Consider the following 5000-nt stretch of genomic DNA (forward strand, 5'->3'; position numbering starts at 1 on the left):
TCACATCCAGTGGGACGCCAGTGACAATGCTGACTATGAGAAACCTTGGAGAGGACCTCAGAAGTGGGCAACCCCCCCCCTCTAGGGGACCGAAAGCAATGGATGTCGAGCGGGTCTAACATGATACTGTGAAAGTTCAATCCATAGTGGCTCCAACACAGCCGCTAGAGTTCAGTTCAAGCGGATCCAAGACAGCAGCGAGAGTCCCGTCCACAGGAGACCATCTCAAGCGGAGGCGGATCAGCAGCGTAGAGATGTCCCCAACCGATACAGGCGAGCGGTCCATCCTGGGTCCCGACGAGCGGTCCATCCTGGGTCTCGACTCTGGACAGCCAGTACTTCATCCATGGTCATCCTATGTCCCCCCCTCCACAAGGGAGGGGGGGACATAGGAGAAAGAAAAGAAGCGGCAGATCAACTGGTCTAAAAAGGAGGTCTATTTAAAGGCTAGAGTATACAAATGAGTTTTAAGGTGAGACTTAAATGCTTCTACTGAGGTGGCATCTCGAACTGTTACCGGGAGGGCATTCCAGAGTACTGGAGCCCGAACGGAAAACGCTCTATAGCCCGCAGACTTTTTTTGGGCTCTAGGAATCACTAATAAGCCGGAGTCTTTTGAACGCAGATTTCTTGCCGGGACATATGGTACAATACAATCGGCAAGATAGGATGGAGCTAGACCGTGTAGTATTTTATATGTAAGTAGTAAAACCTTAAAGTCACATCTTAAGTGCACAGGAAGCCAGTGCAGGTGAGCCAGTACAGGTATATATGTATATAAATGTATATACAGTATAGGTATATATGTATGTATTTATGTATATAAAGGTATATACAGTATAGGTATATATGTATGTATATATGTATATAAAGGTATATACAGTACAGGCGTAATGTGATCAAACTTTCTTGTTTGTTTTTCTTGTCGAGACGAGACGTAACAAACGCATGGATAATGATCTCGGCGTCTTTAGTGGACAAAATGGAGCGAATTTTAGCGATATTACGGAGATGAAAGAAGGCCGTTTTAGTAACGCTTTTAATGTGTGACTCAAAGGAGAGAGTTGGGTCGAAGATAATACCCAGATTTTTTTACAGAGTCACCTTGTTTTATTATTTGGTTGTCAAATGTTAAAGTTGTATTATTAAATAGAGGTCGGTGTCTAGCAGGACCGATAATCAGCATTTCCGTTTTTTTGGCATTAAGTTGCAAAAAGTTAGCGGACATCCATTGTTTAATTTCATTAAGACACGCCTCCAGCTGACTACAATCCGGCGTGTTGGTCAGCTTTAGGGGCATGTAGAGTTGGCTGTCATCAGCATAACAGTGAAAGCTAATACCTTATTTTGCATTATCCATGCGTTTGTTACGTCTCGTCTCGATTACTGTAACGTATTATTTTCAGGTCTCCCCATGTCTAGCATTAAAAGATTTGTCACACATATGGATCATGTTTTGTTTTGTCATGTTATGTTTTTGATTTTGGACAATCAGTCACGTTTTGCACTTCCTGGTTTTGTTTGTTTCCATGCCAACCTCATTAGTTTTCACCTGTCACGTCCTTGTTTTCACTAATCACAGCTATTTAAGTCACTCTTTTTCTTGTCTTCGTCCTGGGATCCTCACACTCGCACGCACCCTACCCATGCTCTTCAAACCTTCACGTCCTCGCCCACAGTTTCATGCCGAGTAAGTTTATGTATTGATGCCGCAGTGCTAGTTTTGTTTTGTCTGTTCATAGTTCATTCATGCCAATCCAGCAAGTGTTTTTGTTTCCTGTTTATATTTTGTAGCCAAGTTTTATACCTCCTTGCGAGCACCCTTAGTTTGATTATTTTTGATTATAGTGTTGGTTTATGTAATAAACCATGTACTTACATTCATGCCTGACTCGTCCCACATCATCCTTGCATCGAGGAAGCACAAACATCCACAGCCCAAGCTTGACAAGATTACAGTTGGTACAAAATGCGGCTGCTAGACTTTTGACAAGAACAAGAAAGTTTGATCACATTACGCCTGTACTGTATATACCTTTATATACATATATACATACATATATACCTATACTGTATATACCTTTATATACATATATACATACATATATACCTATACTGTATATACCTTTATATACATATATACATACATATATACCTATACTGTATATACACCTATATACATATATACATACATATATACCTATACTGTATATACCTTCATATACATATATACATACATATATACCTATACTGTATATACCTTTATATACATATATACATACATATATACCTATACTGGCTCACCTGCACTGGCTTCCTGTGCACTTAAGATGTGACTTTAAGGTTCTACTACTTACGTATAAAATACTACACGGTCTAGCTCCATCCTATCTTGCCGATTGTATTGTACCATATGTCCCGGCAAGAAATCTGCGTTCAAAAGACTCCGGCTTATTAGTGATTCCTAGAGCCCAAAAAAAGTCTGCGGGCTATTGAGCGTTTTCCGTTCGGGCTCCAGTACTCTGGAATGCCCTCCCGGTAAAAGTTTGAGATGCTACCTCAGTAGGAGCATTTAAGTCTCACCTTAAAACTCATTTGTATACTCTAGCCTTTAAATAGACCTCCTTTTTGGACCAGTTGATCTGCCGCTTCTTTTCTTTTTCTCCCATGTCCCCCCCTCCCTTGTGGAGGGGGTCCGGTCCGATGACCATGGATGAAGTACTGGCTGTTCGGAGTCGAGACCCAGGATGGACCGCTCGCTTGTGTATCGGTTGGGGACATCTCTACGCTGCTGATCCGCCTTCGCTTGGGATGGTTTCCTGTGGACGGGACTCTCGCTGCTGTCTTGGATCCGCTTCGAACTGAACTCTCGCGGCTGTGTTGGAGCCACTATGGATTGAACTTTCACAGTATCATGTTAGACCCGCTCGACATCCATTGCTTTCGGTCCCCTAGAGGGGGGGGGGGGGGGGTTGCCCACTTCTGAGGTCCTCTCCAAGGTTTCTCATAGTCAGCATTGTCACTGGCGTCCCACTGGATGTGAATTCTCCCTGCCCACTGGGTGTGAGTTTTCCTTGCCCTTTTGTGGGTTCTTCCCAGGATGTCGTAGTCGTAATGATTTGTGCAGTCCTTTGAGACATTTGTGATTTGGGGCTATATAAATAAACATTGATTGATTGATTGATAATGTTTGTCTTTTGGTGCATTTAAGATCACAGTAAAGAGATATTTAACTCAAGTTTCCTCATATGACATGTTTATTATATTATTATGTGACTGTTTATTGTGATATTATCATATGACTGTTTATTATGTTTGTCAACGTTGTTTGTTGATGTCCATGCAGAGACGGAGGCAGGCATGGTGTATGAAAACCGGATTTAATTAAAACTACACAAGAACAAACAAAAAGCACGCACGTGGGCGGAATAACAAACAAAAGGAGCTAGCACTGGGAGCTGGAAAAAACCAAAAGGAACTTTAGCATGGAAGCTAGAGGATAACAAACAGAAAAACTGGAAATAGCTAATGGCTAACAAAAACAGCTTACCGCTACGACGACCAAGACAAGATGTAGCACGACAGGTAATAGCTGAAATGATGCCAGACACGACAGGTAGTGAAGTGTATTATATTTATACAGCGCTTTTCTCTAGTGACTCAAAGCGCTTTACATAGTGAAACCCAATATCTATGTTACATTTAAACCAGTGTGGGTGGCACTGGGAGCAGGTGGGTAAAGTGTCTTGCCCAAGGACACAACGGCAGTGAATAGGATGGCGGAAGCGGGAATCGAACCTGCAACCCTCAAGTTGCTGGCACGGCCGCTCTACCAACCGAGCTATGCCGACCCGGTAGCAAAGACACAAGAGTGACATGAGGCAACGACAACACAAGGCGGTATAGCTCGGTATGGCTGATTGGCAACAGGTGTGGCCAGGTGCCAATCAGCCTCAGCTGAGGAGGAACACAGCCCTCAGGGAACAAGACAGGAAGCTGACAAAATAAGAGCACTAGACAGGAACTAAAGACAGGAGATACTAAACACAGAGGAAACAGACAAATGCAGAGGAAAAAACTAAAACATAGACAAACTGTCAAGGGAAAGCCTGACAATGATCTAATTATGTGACTGTTTATTATGATATTATTATTATTATATTATTATGTGACTGTTTATTATGGTTGTATTATGGGGCGGCATGGCGCAGTGGGTAGAGCGGCCATGCCAGAAACCTGAGGGTTGCAGGTTGGCTTACCACCAGCAGGTGTGAATGAATGATGGGTTCCCACTTCTCTGTGAGCGCTTTGAGTATCTAACAATAGAAAAGCGTGATATAAATCTAATCGATTATTATTATTATTATTATGTGACTGTTTGTTATGGTTTTATTATGTGACTGTTTATTATGATATTATTATGTGAGTGTTTATTATGATTGTATTATGTGAGTGTCTATTATGATTGTATTATGTGTCTTTTTATTATGATTGTATTATATGACTGTTTATTATGATATTATTATGTGAGTGTCTATTATGATTGTATTATGTGACTGTTTATTATGATATTATTATGTGAGTGTTTATTATGATTGTATTATGTGTCTGTTTATTATGATTGTATTATATGACTTTTTATTATGATATTATTATGTGACTGTTTATTATGATTGTATTATGTGTCTGTTTATTATGATTGTATTATATGACTTTTTATTATGATATTATTATGTGAGTGTCTATTATGATTGTATTATGTGTCTTTTTATTATGATTGTATTATATGACTGTTTATTATGATATTATTATGTGAGTGTTTATTATGATTGTATTATGTGTCTGTTTATTATGATTGTATTATATGACTGTTTATTATGATATTATTATGTGAGTGTCTATTATGATTGTATTATGTGTCTGTTTATTATGATTGTATTATATGACTGTTTATTATGATATTATTATATGAGTGTTTATTATGATTGTATTATGTGTCT

At 39.9% G+C, this 5000-nt stretch overlaps 1 protein-coding gene across 1 annotated transcript in view; it reads right to left on the reverse strand.

The window, feature by feature from the left end:
• lmx1al (LIM homeobox transcription factor 1, alpha-like) overlaps nt 1-5000 on the reverse strand; it is a 67685-nt gene that overhangs the window by 55885 nt on the left and 6800 nt on the right. The window lies entirely within an intron of this gene.

The sequence above is a fragment of the Nerophis ophidion genome, linkage group LG07, assembly GCF_033978795.1.
Source record: "Nerophis ophidion isolate RoL-2023_Sa linkage group LG07, RoL_Noph_v1.0, whole genome shotgun sequence".
NCBI lineage: Eukaryota > Metazoa > Chordata > Actinopteri > Syngnathiformes > Syngnathidae > Nerophis > Nerophis ophidion.